Source organism: Pan paniscus, chromosome 1 (genome assembly GCF_029289425.2).
Source record: "Pan paniscus chromosome 1, NHGRI_mPanPan1-v2.0_pri, whole genome shotgun sequence".
NCBI classification, from domain to species: Eukaryota; Metazoa; Chordata; class Mammalia; order Primates; family Hominidae; genus Pan; species Pan paniscus.
The window spans coordinates 5,037,841-5,053,088 of record NC_073249.2 but is presented as its reverse complement, the minus strand read 5'-3'; the positions used below and the strand labels follow the sequence as shown (position 1 = coordinate 5,053,088).

General features: G+C 44.1%; 1 long non-coding RNA gene across 1 annotated transcript; it reads right to left on the bottom strand.

The window, feature by feature from the left end:
• Positions 1-1,560: 1,560 nt before the first annotated feature.
• Positions 1,561-6,754, bottom strand: LOC117977651 (uncharacterized). The gene is made up of 3 exons (XR_004668824.1): positions 5,577-6,754; positions 4,191-4,227; positions 1,561-1,911 (listed from the first exon to the last, which is right to left on the bottom strand). It is a non-coding gene; the product is annotated as an uncharacterized LOC117977651 (long non-coding RNA).
• Positions 6,755-15,248: the final 8,494 nt, after the last annotated feature.

The window sequence follows — 15,248 nt, the reverse complement described above, 5'->3', positions numbered from 1 at the left end:
GGAGTGATGCCAGGAAGCATCTTCCCCTAGAGCCATCGGAGAAAGCATGTCCCTGCCAACACCTTGACTTCTGACTTCTGGCCTCCAGAAATGTGAGAGAATAAATTTCAGTTGTTTTCTGCCATGGAGTTTATGGTACTTTGTTACTACAGCCCTAGTCTCCTTTCAGGCTCAACCTACGTTACATGTGGATTTTCCTAAATGCTTAGTTCCAGACTTCTATTCATTTCTCTATGTATCTTCCCTCCTAGGCGACCTCCTCCACATCTACCCTTCAGCTGGGGCTTCTCTCACCTGTACATCCTACCCATCTTTTAGAGCACAACTCAGACCTTCCTCCCACAGGGAAGCCTTCTGTGGCAGATGCTGCTGGTGCCCACCCACATCTCCTTGGCACGCCTCACTCCCAGTTCAGCTTCTCACTGCAAGCTGCTCCTCTCTGCCCGAGTGCTTTCTCTGGCTGCAGGAGTGCGTGGGGGCAGAACAGAACGGCAGAGAACTGACACCTCCGGGATCAGCCTCCAACAACAATGGATGGGAGTTGGAGAATATATAACCCAGCTTCCTCGCCCCCCACCGGGGACCTAGCCTGTCTCCTGGAGGCCCCAGGGGACTAAGCCTCCCTTGTCCATGGGTAACCTGCTGATTAACTCCCCCCATATTGGTTTTCTTCTTTGTCTCACTTCTTTACCCTCCTAACTTGCTCCTGAGATTAGCCTGCTCATCCTCAAATCCTTATCTCGGGTCTGCTTCTGGGGAAATCTAACCAAGACACCTTAACTGAATTACCAGCCTGGGGCAGGTTCTCTGATCATTCTTTCTAACAGCACGAGGAGCCTTGGCTGCTCAGATGCGATTGCAGTTTACATGCACACATTTCTTTCTGTGATTATTTGAGTAATGTCTGTTTTTTGTGCTAGAGCAGGGGTCGGCAAAACAACAGCCATCAGGCCAAATCCAGCTGCAATGGCTCATTTCCGTATTGGCTGTGACTCCTTTTGAGCTGCAGTAGCAGAGCTGAGTAGTTTCAACAAAGATCTTATGGCTTGCAAAGCAGAAGTATTTACTACCCGGTCCCTTACAGAAAACGTTTATTGGCCCTTGTGGTAGGCTATATATTTGTATCAGTCAGCTTGGCTGGGTAAGAAACTACCCAAAACTAAATTTTTTGAAGCAACCACCATTTATGTAGCTCACAATTCTATGAGCCGACTGGGTAGCTTTTCTGGTTTAAGCCCGATCAGCTGATTTCTGCTGAGTTCTCTAAAGTGTCTATGGTCAGCTGGTGGGTCAAGTGGCAACAATGGTCCTAGGATGGCCTCACCCACATTTTAGAAGGTGGTAGCTGTTGGCCAGTGAGACACTGGCAATTAGGCCATGTGTCTCTCGCCATCCATCAGGCTGCCTTGGGCTTCTTCATACAGCAGTGGCAACAGGGGTTCTATGAGTGGCTAGACAGGACAGAGCACAAACATTATTCAAGCCTCTGCTTGCGTATGTTGTCTAACATCCCATTGCTCAAAGCCAGTCACGTGGCTGAGTTCAGCGTCAAAGTGGGGTGGCACCAAAAGGGAACCCACTAAACCTATGGCTATGTTTACAATTCACCATGAAGCTCTACGAGGGCACAGACCCTGCACGTACTCGCTCACCATTCTATGTCAATGAGTAAAGCACAGTGTCTGGCATAGAGTTGGTGCTGAATAAATGTTCATTAAGTAAATGAATACAATTTAACTGTTTGAATAACAACGACCTTTTATTGAGCCTCTGCTATATAGTTGGAGTGGTTTTAGATACTTCACATGCATTAGCTAATGCTTACCTGAGAGGCAGACACCAGTACCAGACAAGACAGACAAGACAGCCGAGGCTCACCATCAGGAACTTGCCCTGTGTCGCAAAGGCAGTCTGAGGAATCAGAATTTTAAACTAGTTTGTTTAATTCCAAAGCCTGCTCTGTTAATCATTATCCCCTCCTTTTTTTTTTTTCACTAAAAGCTTTAAATTTTTTACAGTTTCAAATTTCTTCCTTTATTTTACTATTTTATTTTATTTCTTTATTTTACTAATTTCATTTTAAAATTGGGAGCAGGGTGTTTCTCTTGGCTTCCCCAGCCCTTTTCCTTGGTGGCCCAGAGGTCCTGTTAACACCTCATAACCAACCTCCATTTCAGTGCCGGGTGGTAATTTTGACTTAAAAAGTTAGCTTGTGGGACAATCAACAGCCACACACCTAAAATCACTGCTCTTGACAGCTCAGCAAAATTGAAGGCCAACATTTCACTCAAGAAGGCAATAAATCCAGCCCCCAAGGCAGCTGCTGAGAGGCGCTGAAACAGCGCTGTTATCTTATCTCTCATACCATTCAGGCCGTACATGAGGGAATCCATGGATCAAAATCAAAAACGTCTCCAGAGAACATAGTCTTCGAAATGACCATTGTTTATTCAGAGTTCAATAATTAATCAACCCCACAAACCTTTCTTCAGCACTTACGGTATTCCAGGCATTATGCTACTCACAATGGGAGAACATAAGTGAACAAGAGCCCCTGCCGTCAAGATGCTCGTCTAAACAGACAATGATTTGGCAATGTATTGAGTGTTCTGGTGGAGACGTGCCCAAAGAGTACACAAGGGGGGCGGTGAGCTCGGTTTGGGTGAGCTCGGTTTGGGTGGGAAGCTGAAGAGGAGAATAGGAAAGTCTCTTATACAACCTTGGGAATCTAATTCAGGTTCAAACAAGGTTGGGCTTCCAAAATGGTACAATGGAGTAATCAAGCTCATGGACTGAGATGTCTATTTGCAGATTTGTTATTTCTGCCACTTGTTATTTGTGCAATTTTGGAAGAGATGACTTCTCTAAGCCTTAGTTTACTCATTCATGAAATGGGTGAAAATATTATCGGCTTCAGAAGGTTTTTGAGGATTAAATTAAAAAATATATATATATATGTCTTGTGCTTAGCATTATTTTGGGCACATAGTCAATGTTCAATAAGTGACAGGTGTTATTAGTGGTTGTTAGTAATAGTATTGCTGGTAGTAGCATTCTCACCTATATTGACCATTCCTTCATTCATTTAACAAATATTTGTTAAGTGTCTGCCGTATCTCAGACTCCATGGGGGACACAAAAATGACAAGATGTACATGAAGCCTTTCAAAAGGCTTACAGCTCAGTGTAGAGAAGACACATATATAAGTAGCTACCCTCCCGTCCAGAGCTAGGCTCGTATCCAGTAAGATTGGGCCTGGAAGCCTCCTGCACGTCAGGACTGTTTTCCCTGGGATACACACTTTTGCTATCTTGGACCACTTCAAATCTGTTTGATTTCAGATTTATCTCTGGTTTTTCATTTGTAGTTTCACTTTTGTCTCTTTGTCTTGGTGCTTGATACAACTCTATTGGTACTGACCTCTGGCTTTCATTTTTGGCTAGGGCTGATATTTTCCCTTTGGATTATGTGATCTAGGGCCACTCTAGGCAAACATCTTACCTGACCTAGCCTGAGCAGGAGCCTGATCCGAGCTTAGTCCTTAGGGGTCCACCAGATGGCAAATTGAAGGTAGCGATTGAAAAGCATCTCCAAGAAAAAAATGGCAAAGTGCTGTGGAGAGCCCAAGGGGGAGCCAGCCTGGCCTAGACTCTACCATAGTGGCTTGGTGGACAGAAAGCAGCCAGCTCCTGTGTTGTCATTCATTTCTGTGCAACGCAGAGCTCATCCTTGCAGCCTCATAGCTGACTTCATGTGACTCTGCATATATACACCTCTTGTTAATTCATCCAGTGCTGTGAGTTGTTGACTGTAACTTGACATCTCTAACAATCCATCAGTTTATTTATTAATTATAGCAAACTGGTTTCAGCCACAGAAAATTAGAAATGAATTTTTCAATAAGCCACGTCTCCAGGGATAGTTCACAAAATCAAAAGGAAGAATACCTGGCCAATCTAATTCATTATCACAATCAAATAGTGCTAAATGGTTCTTTGTGGGATAAGCTTAAATTAAGAAATTGTATTAGCAGCTCTAATCATTACTGATTATTTAATTATCGGCCATTTAAAAATCACCTCCAGTTTTGAGATTATGGATCAGATTGAGATTTACAACATCCTTCTTTAGTTCACTCTACCCTCTAATAAGATGTATTGCAATATTGTTGAGTTAGCACTGATTTTACCTCGATCCCCATCGTAGTTCCTTCATTCCATGGCAACCTGGAGCAAAGATAATAATAGCAAACATTTACGGAGTGCTTATTATGTACTAGGAATGTGTTTGAGTTCATAAATAACTCATCAATGAGAACTCATACATGCTCCTAGCTTACATTGCGATTGATTATATTTATTAACTTATTTAATCTTCATAAAACCCTACAAAGTAATTATTATTACGCCCATTTTATAAATAAGAAAACTGACGCACCAGGACATTTGATTGAAGTGTTCACAATGAATAAGCAGGAGAGTAAAACTTTGAGCCCAGCTCATCTGGCTCCAGGGCACTAGAATCCATGCCTAACCACTAGGTCACTTCGCCTCTAATGCCTCCCAGCTTAGTGTTCATTGCATGGCAGGTGCTCAATCCAGCCAACCATTGGAGTCCCCACCAGATTGTAGGCTCTTTTGAAGACAGTGTGGTGTCTTATTTACCTCTGTATCTATCCTTTACCATTGCTAGCACTGAGCTTTGAGTAACAGAAACTCAACTCGTGTGTGTGTGTGTGTGTGTGTGTGTGTAATTGGAAGGGTAAGATTGAGGGAGGGAGGTAGCAAAAAGAGTAAGATAAAGATTTTACTAATTCCAAAAGTAGCCTGAAGTCTAAACATGTTACAATCTCTACTCAGAATCTTTGGGGGTAAACATCTTTAACACATACGAGTGTATCAGAGCCAGGCTAAACTCTGACTAGATGACCCCAGGTCTGAGAAATCAGGGCCTGGACATACTCTGAGAAATGTTAATAGGTAACAAAGAAAGTCGGAACGGTTGGTGAGTTAATATTTGAAATGCAATTCAGATGAAATCATATCCAGACTCTGCCAACTTTCAATTGCTTCCAGCATCTTCAAACACCACATGCCAAAATCTTCCCTCTACCTCACTCACCAACACTTCTTCTTCCCAGTCACTGCGGCGCAAAATCCCGCCTTTGAATCCTCCTTCTCCCTGTGCCTCTCTCCCCTACCTCCATCTACCCAGTCTCCAAGACCACAGACTCAACCTTCTCCTTATCATGCCCACAGGTCTCCAACTCCTCCTTCCCTGCCAAGTCTCCTGACCAGCCTCTCTGCCTGTTCTCATCTTTCCTCTATCATCTATGCACCACTGTTGCTGTTATCTTTTTCTAATTGCAGTTTTAGTGTATCCTTCTCCTCCTGGAAGATATGTAGTAAACCCCCGCTCCTGCTGGAGTACATAGTCCTGTACCTTGAATTCATGGGGCTTTTATCATATCACTCAATTGAGTAATGTAGGTTTTATTCCTGCCTCCCATCCCACATTCAAGTTCACACTCTCCACTCTAACCCAAGTGTACTATTTCTAGACCCGCACGTGTTACCTGCTCTTCCCTCCTGCCAGGTCTTTATGGACTGCCGCTCCTTCAGCCGAAACCTCCTCTTTCCTGCCTGCCTTTCAATTCACATAAGCTTATTGCTTTTTACCAGCCAAACCCAAAGAGACACGTCATTGAGGGTGGTGAGGCTCTTTTAATTTCTCTTCTCAAAAGACACATTGTCTAGCAGATTATATTCATCAGCCGTCAGGACACATGCCTAGCTTCTTTATTACCTGCTGTGCTTTTATGTCGGCCTCGTCAATGGGTTGTCTGTCAAATCTGAACTTTGTCTTTCTCAGGGGCAGGTCTCTCTCAGCCTTACTTGTTTACCTCATAGTCTGTGCCGATTATTTCTGAAGACGGCCACTTTGGAAGAAACCTGCCTAGAGCGGGAGATGCCTCCATGGAAGGAAGGCAGAGCCAGCAGCCAGGACCATGAACCTGGAGGTGGATGACCTGAGATGGGATGGGAGGAGCAATTGTGTCCAGATGCCAGGTGCTCATTCCTTTGACTCCGTTTGACACACCTGTTATTCCTCAAATGCCTTGAATAAAACAACCAAGTCAAATTCTCTTCTTCCTAAAGGGGATCATGATAGACATCAGCAGGTTTTGGACTCAGCCAACAGAGAATAGACATTTTTCATATTTAGAAAATAGGCTCACCAGCCGGGTGTGGTGGCTCACACTTGTAATTCCAGCACTTTGGAAGGCTGAGGCAGGTGGATTGCTTGAGCACAGAAGTTCAAGACCAGCCTGGGCAACATGGTAAAACCTCATCTCTAAAAAAAAAAAGAAAAGAAAATATGCTCACCTGTGGCTCACCTATGATATAATGGACATGAGCATCATCCTAGTGACAACTGAGAAAACTCATTTCATCCATTTCTGCATTTTGCAGACGCTGGGTCACTCCTGGTTTGGGATCCCATAATCCCATCTGCTTTAGATAGATGCTAAGTAGGTTATTTATTCTAGAAGTCTTTAACTCCTATCCTAAGTAGTGGATGCCATTTCTCGCCAGGCTATTTATTCCAGGTGACCCTTATAAATGGTTCATTCAAGAGGAACTCAGAGTAGGCACTCTCCCCTACCCAGAATTTTCCTCAAGATACAGACCCCTTAGTTTGCTACGGATCCCATTAGAACTCTATGACAACTCTCTCCTTAACGTGTTTCAAGCCTGGGTCTTCAATATTTTGTCTTAGGACTATAAAGAATCTAGGTGCATTAGTCCATGACCACTTCCTGCTCTACTTTTTCATTTCAACAAGGAAAAAACTGAGAGTACCCTATAAGTTTTGCAGAATAGCCTTTCAAATATCCACAGTTTCACAAAGGGAACGTGATGTAGTATGAAACAAACCATACAATCTCGGAATCAACAAGCAACTGTTAATATTTCCTCGAAGACAGAATCGTCACTTACTGCAGATAACTGTTCTGAATACCAGTATATTCATAGCACTCTCCTAGGCACTGAGAAGAGGGCCAAGGTGACGATGGGAAGGTGAGAAAATAAATAAAATGGGTCATCAACCTTAAAGGAGTTACAGGCAATTCCTGTTATTCGTGGTAGTAATGTTCTATAAAGTCTCTGTGAACACTGAATCAAGTGAATACTGAACTACTCTTCCTAGCGGAAACACAGGGTTATGTTCCTGTGAGCCTCTGTTCCCAACATTTTTGTCCATTGATCAATACATACCTTGTCTTCGTGTGTGTGTCTGTTTACAGACACGACATTTAACACATATTGTTAACTCATTAACATTGAGCTCATGGCCAACAGCATCAGAACTCATGGGTGAACGAAGCATATCTACACACGTATTTTCTCCTCAAGGCACATCACAGAGTTCGTGCACCTAGAAATGCTAGACGCACTGCAGCACTACCCTTGGGGGCTATTTTAAACAGCAATAGCATCGAAAAAAGCACAGAGGTGCAAAAAATGTGTCATTAAATGTACCACAAAAAGGACACTTGTTTACAGGTTGAAAATTAAAATAAGCAGGCAGAGCGTCCCCTTGTTTGACCTCACGTGGGGACGTGTGTGGAGGGCGATTCGTTTTTCTCCACTCTGCACACATCTGAGCTTGTTTGTGAAAGTGCCATGGTATTGATTTGGGGGTTACATAAATTCAGCAAGTGGGCAAAGTCACAGTTCTGGAATTCATGAATAATGAGGACAAATTGTGTATTCTAAAATGCATGTGAACAACAAATTACACAATTTCTAAGACAGAATTGGGGCAAAAATGAAATATCGTAACCTGGGCCAGCTACATAATTTGCAGGGCCCGGTGCCAAGTGAAAATACAAGGTCTCTTGATCCAAAAGACAGCAGAGCAGGAAGCCAGATGTGGGCCTTTGTGAGTGAGAGCCCTTTACCACTGCAGTTCCTGTACCAAGGAAGCTGGCCCCGACCTAACAGTGACATGAGTACAGTGTGGGGAGCAGACTTGGGGACTGGACCAAGTGACATGAGTACAGTGTGGGGAGCAGACTTGGGGACTGGACCAAGTGACATGAGTACAGTGTGGGGAGCAGACTTGGGGACTGGACCAAGAAAGGTTTTCTGGAGGTGGTAGCATTTGAACAAAGCCTTGGATGGCTTGAGAAAGTGGCTGAAATGAATGGCTGAACACCACCAATTCACGTAATGCCCACCATATTTACAAACAAGTCTGGAGGCCTGCTGTGAACTCCATGGTACACAGGTTGCGTAACACTTACTGACTTGACCACGAGCCAGGTCCTGGGACAAATGGTTAACAGGCGTTCTCTCATTCAATCATTACAATAACCCTAAGAAGGCCAATGTCATGGCCACCCCCATTTTACAGTTGAGGAAATGGAGGCTTATTGAGGTTAAGCAACTTGCCCAATGTCACACAGCCAGGGCAGAGGAACAGTTTAAACCCTGACCCTCTGGCCCCCAAACTTACTTAGAACCTTCACCAGACCATATTTCCCTTTTTAATAGGCAACACATATTGCCCTATTTTTTAATGGAGCCATCCTTGGCAGTCTCACTATCAGTGGGGCCAGGTAAGCACACCTGTATCTCAGAGGGGATAGGTGAGGCTGAGAGGGTACCTCCAACCCTAACCTACTTCCCAATCCTATTGGTTTATGAGGAAGGAAACGGTCATGCCACTGAGACATGGCCAGGGCCCTTAGACTTGTGTAGTTCCTTAGAGTTTACAAAGTGCTTCCACCTTCATTATCTCACAGGTTCTTGCAACAGTCCCGTGAATTCCTGACACATTTTACAGATGGGAAGCTGATTGTGAGGGAGGACAAGTGACTAGGCCAAGGGGCAGGCAGGCAGGCAGGCAGGCGAGGAGTGAAGGCGGGAACCGGAGCCCAGACCTGCAAGCTCCTGGCCAATGTTCTTCTGGCTCGGCCCCTCGGCCTTCACCAGGACCATTTGGTGGCAAGTGGTTTAAAACCACGGTACGGAAATGCCTCAGCTCCACATCTTCCCCTGCCGAACGCCTCTCACTGATACAGTGCAGGTGCGTGTGTCGGGGTTTGCTTAGCAAATGCATTCTCCTTTGGATTTTGGTTCTTTAAGAGTGGGGCAGGAACACAGAGTATTTGATAGGATAATTAATACTCTGAATAGTATACATGACAGGAATCTGCTGGCAGTTGAGGCTCAATTTGTGGACTATTCAGCTGAAGGGGTTTTCTAGCTTCTCTGAACAGGTTAATTAAGCAAAGTTGCCGGAGGGGGCTCCCCTTGGTATGGGGCAGGAGGAGCAGAGCAGCATTTGAAGACTCGCGCACCGACTGGCATCTTTACCCAGCACCGGGAGGCTCTTTGGATCCAAGAGAGGAGCCTTTTCTTGCTTTCTGCTTGCCTTGGCTCTGGTCACTGGTCTCTGTCTTGCAGCCAGTGTGCTGAGGCCCTCTTGGGCCCCCTGTCCTGCAGCAGACGTGAGGGGACGGAGGGCTCTTTCTCCTTCCAACAGTGGCACAAGGAGGAGGGCAAGGTCCTTTCTCTTCCATGTTGAGATGGGCTGTGGCGGGAGGGAGGGAATAAAAAGAGACGCTGGCTCTGTGTTCCAGAATTAATGGTTAGCGTCTGCTGAGGCTATTTGCACTGTAATTGAAATTAAACAACAAAAAGCAGGGATGAAGCAAAACAACCCAAATGATCAAAAACCATTCTGGTGGTGGGTGTAAAACTCGCTTTCTCTCAGCAGCAGAGGTCCAAGTATACATACCCACTGGAAAGCTGAAGTGCTGAACAGAACACCTTTGTAGTCACTTTTGCTGAGACACACGCACACGCATACATTTATGGAGGAACGCGCCATTCGCTGCCCTACGAAGTATCACACGTCCGCATAGTAAGCAGTACATTTCACACATGAATGAGGGGTCTGAATCTCAAATGTAAGCCACTGGAGATCTGTGAAAATTATCAAAAGGGGTGAGTAGAAATTCAGCAATTTTATTCCGTTCAGTAAGGAATAAGTCTGTGGTCGCTAACCATCCTTCTGTCTCATCAAGAAATTTTGTGGTAGACTCATTCTATGGAAAGTTTGTCTACAGTTTTCCATCTGCTGTGATAATCGTTATTAATCAAGCTGCTGTCATACCATCTTGGACTGTGATTTTGTTAACTCCTCCATGCTAGGTAGGGTTTGTCCTGGGGAAGGAAGATGTACCTGAGGGGCCTGGATGGTGCATGCTCCCTGCATCACGTGACAAGTCTCTGAGCTATTAAATGTCATTTTCTAAAAGAAGCATAAAATGGGGACTGTGAGGATCTATCTGTTCTAAGACTCACCCATCAGATTTCCCTGAGATCCTGTTTGAGGTGGGGAGTCAGTTTCCTAGCCCACAGTTTTTCCATGCAGTTCATGTAAGTCTCTGATTTCATCAGAAAACTTCTTATTCACTGTCTGCCCCACAGCTTCCCATTTCTTGGCCCCTGTTGAGTATGCACATGCCAAATGCCATTTCCAGGCAGTAGGGAGAGGGGACTCCTGGGTCCCTAGGAAGCTGACCCTGAGTTAGTGTCTGGAACTGCCCCTGAGTCGGTGGTCCATGGAAATCAGTGCTTTCGAGTTTTTTTGGTTTGTTTACTTTGCTTTCGTACTATTTTTAGAAAGTAATTTAAGGCTAAACAATGTTTTAAAAATAATCTAAAAATCTCATCACCACCAGAGATAATTAGTTGCATGTGGAGTTAATTTAGAAACTAGAACCCCAGCGTTGGGAGACAGCAAACAGAAGGTAGTGGTGGATTTCCATTTTATGATTAGTGCAATGGCAGAAAATTCACAAATATGACTTTGCGCCTAAATACATAATAATTCATCAGACTGGTGATATCAACAAAAATGAACTGTGGCTCACCTTTCTGGAATCTTCAATTGGTAAAATTCCCCATCCTCTCCTGGCCTGCCTAATCCATCTGCCAATATATCTTATTTTAAAGGCAGAGAGAATTGAGCCTGAGAAAACAAAGGTATGATTGCGAGAGGTGATATGATAACCATATTCAGGCTAATGAACAGATCTTTTCTAGCTCCTAATGTAGAATAGGAGATTGTGATAATAATAAAACAATGAAGATTTATTGAGTGCTAATGTGTGCCAGACACTGTGCTAATTGATTTATATCCATTATCTCAGTCCATCCTCACAAGATCCTATGAATAAGTTGCTATTACTGTCCTGCAACTGGGAAAGAGCAGAGCTAGCATTTGCATTCAGGTTCACTCCAGAGCCCATGCTCTTCAACACTGTGCTCAGTTGAGAAAACGGGCATCCAGCAAAACTAAGAATTGAAGTTCATGATGACTTGACATCAAGGAGAATTCCTCAGTCTTTAAGGAAAGAGTTAACTATATTCAGTCCTCTGTACTTACTAGGACAGTCAGGAGTTTCCAGGTAAACCTGGAATTATCCAGAAGTTCAGGTAGCCTGGAGATAATACTGCAAACAATTTAGATTAAATAAGATTTAAATTTCTTCTGATGGCTTTTCTTATTGTCCCTGGACTTTCAGGTCTATCACATGTAGATATCCAGGTTCCCCTTCCTGTTACGGTGTTTCCCTGCTGCACCGCGAACGTTCTGACTTTTGTGCACCTCAGATTTTTGTCTCACTGCCATAGTGCCTCTTTTCTCTGCTTGGATGATTTTTTTTGCTTCATACTTCTGGGTTTCCATTTTTAAAATGTTTTCGGAATAAACCCCGGATCTCTACTGGAGAAAGCAGGTACTATTCTCTATGCCTATTGACTACCCTCTTGCTCTGCACCAGCCCAACTTCAATGTTTTAAACGTTCCTTCCTTTGCATCCCTGCTGCCTTTATTTACATTACTCCTTTCCCAGTTTTCTCTCATCTTCTATCCTAAATGTTTAACGCCGTTCTTCCCACTGAGGAAAGTAGCCCCTCCAGGAAAGAGGAGGTTTGGCTTTCCAAGCTGCCAATTCAGCATGGCAGTCGGGAAGGCAACAGAGAAGCATACATTTAAACTTGCTGATAGGCACAGAAAACCCTGTAGGGCAGTGGAAAACGGTGGAATCCAGGATTTTTTCCGGGGCCGTTCATTACTCACGGAACTTTGGCAGGTTGAAGCCTGCTCACCTCTCCCCGAGGATGAACGCTCCCGCTAATGGAATTCTTCTGTTTTCCTATGGCTCTAGTTTTGTTATCTTTAGGCACCGAGTCAAGCGGCATGTGCCAGTGGGGGTGGCAGCTGCCCCTGCTGTCACTGTCCTGGCATGGCGATGACCCTTCTGTCTGTATCAGCGTCAAGAGGATGCTGTCATCCCACGGTGCCCAGCAAAGCCTCCACCCCACGTAGCAGGGCACCAGGTTGTCTCCAAATCCCTTCCTTTCACCATTAACCGTGAAATACCCAGCACAGGAAATGAAGGTGAAAAGACCAGTACGGGCATGGGTTTCTGCATCCTGATCATACACTTTCTTTTATGTGGGGTTCTTCTTTTGCTGACTATAGTTTCAAATTCTAACAATACTGTAACTAATTCCTGGAAGATGATGGGATTTTTTAAAGTACAATTAAATTAAAGCAGACTTTTCTTTTGGTAAACTATTTTTAGTAAAATGTATAGGATTAAAAAAAAAACCAACCCAACACTAGCATCATGCTCAATCTGCGTGTGAAAGCACATTTTTAAGCTAAAACTCCTTACACGTATTTTATTAACATCATTTAAGAAATGCACTGCCTTATTAGTCTAATAGAAATTTAACCTTGTATGAGTAAGTAGGAATACACAGGAAAACATCTCAAAAATCTAATTTATAGATACTCAAGTGAAATAATTTAAACTACTAAAAATGTTAATATGCCTGTCGACCTACTATTTAATTTGCATAAAACACCATACGGGGAGTCACTGCATAAGAGGACAGAAATGCCAGGATGGAAAATCTGAAACATTCAGGCTCAGAAAACGTCTAAGGACTCACAGAGCAGGCATCTCCGATTTTAAAGTCAACCTTAAGTCCTATAAACAACTGTACACCCATTATCTAACCTCTGCATTGTGATTAGGAATTCAAGTGCCTAATTACATGCTTAGCAAAGAGGAAAAGACACAAGGTCCTTCATGACAGGTCAGCTTTAAAATGGGAAGCGTTTTTATTCAATCTGATCCCCTCATAATACAAATGATCCTGAAGTTTCCCCCTTTCCTTTCTCTTTTCCACTGAAGAGAATTATGAGTGAGAAAATGCAACCCACTGGGAAGCAAATCCTCACTGTAGACCCGATGGTTGAAATTCCTGACTTGATTGATTGCCCTGACGCACTCCCTTCCCCTGGCAGGAGCATCCTCACCCCTGCCCAGGACCACAGAGCCATCTCCTCCGCGCTGCTCACCAGACCCGCCATCCATTACCCCCTCCACTCAACAGCTGTTTCCTGCTTGCTCCGTGCAACGTGAGGCTTTTTTAAGCCTTAAAAAAAAAGATGTTTATATAGTTTTCATGATTTCCTTTTGGGCTCTAACTAAATGACTGCTCTTCTTCTCTCCTCCCCCATGTCTATATTTGACACCACCAAACCAAGAGGCTGGTCGTCCCAGGGTTAACATCTCAGTGAATTGGACAGGTAGACCGGAGTCACAGGAGGTCACGGCGCTAGCGGCCTTCACTGAGGTGCCAGCGCCTCTGGAGCCTCGCTGGAGGGTGAGAGTCACAAAGCCTGCATCTTCCCTGAGCTCTGTCTCAGTACCCAGGAACCACACAGACCGCACCAGGCTCCAACTGGAAAACAGGCTGCTGCCTTCCTTTCCTTCCAGGCAATAACGTAATGGGAACTGGAGGATTCTTAAAAGGAAAATGAACAGCAGAAAGATTGGTGCCTCTGCTATTTCCAGCAGACTGGACAGCCTACACAGAGAATCGTCAGAATGGGCAACCGTACATAGCCCAAATGTAACGTTCACAGCCGCAGTACATTTTCCCTTATGCAGGAAAGCAATTCTCAGTATCCTGTAGCTAGATCTTCCTATCGCATAAAGAGTCCTTTCCATTTAAAAAAAAAATCTTCTTTCCGCAGTTTACCCAAAGGGCAAATAATGGACTCTTGCAATTGCCATTTTGTGCCTAGCAAATTTAAGAGACAGAGGAGGAAAATAACTTGCTATTAGTCAGGAGTCACTCGGTGGTAGAATCTAAATTAAAATGAAATGTCTTTTCAGTCCTCAACTTTCACTTCATCCATTGAGTCACACAAACAGTAATATTCAACAGACTAGAAAACACGCACTGTCACAGTGTAAATGCTACAATCTTGTAAATCTTTCAGAAAATTCTTGAGACATCATAAGCCATTCAGAAACATTTTGAGTGGTTTGCCACCAGATCTTCCAGATGAGATATTTTCTTCTTTTTTTTTTTTTGTGGCCTATTTGTCCTATTTTAGTACTTTGAGAAATAATTTTTAATTTGTGTTTGCCAAAAAATCCCACCCTACAGTGACAACATATGCAATAGGTGCAGCTTTGGGGATGTGTACTTTTTTTGTCTTCGGATGGGAACTGTCAAAAACCGAATCCTAACCCTGTTTAGTTGACAAATACATTTTATAGCTGTCTGAAGATTTAAAGCAATACAGATTGTCTGAGCCAATAAGTTGATTTGGTGAGAGCGGGATGCTAATGAGTCTTTGATCCGTGCAGAGGCCAGTGAGCCCGTAGCACAGCCTCCGCCTGCACCCCTCACCCCGCCAGCTGTCTCGCAAATGCCTGCCATTGGTCACAGGGGGGACCAGGCAAGCTGGGAGTGCGGATGGATCAGCGCAAATCCATCATCTCTCCAAACGCATCACTCAAGTGCTGGTCCTCCACATGACAAACCAGCAGCATCCTCCTTCTGCACAGAGATGGCACGTTGCAATAAAGAAAGGTTCTTTAAAAATATTGGTGTTGGTTTTTAAAGGAGAGCTTTTTTTTTTTTTTTTTTTTTTTTTGCCTTGTGCTGAAAATAAATGTCGACTGGTATCTATTTTATGACTTGAGCTTTTTAAAGGTAGTGTGTGTGGTGAGGTCGGGGTTGGGGAGGAGGAAGCTTCAAGTCCTCAGAAAAGCCGGCTGGGTCCTGGGGACTGACCACGAGGGTGAGTGATGGCAGGCACGCGATGGCAGCGTGAGGCAGCTGGCCTGCAGCGG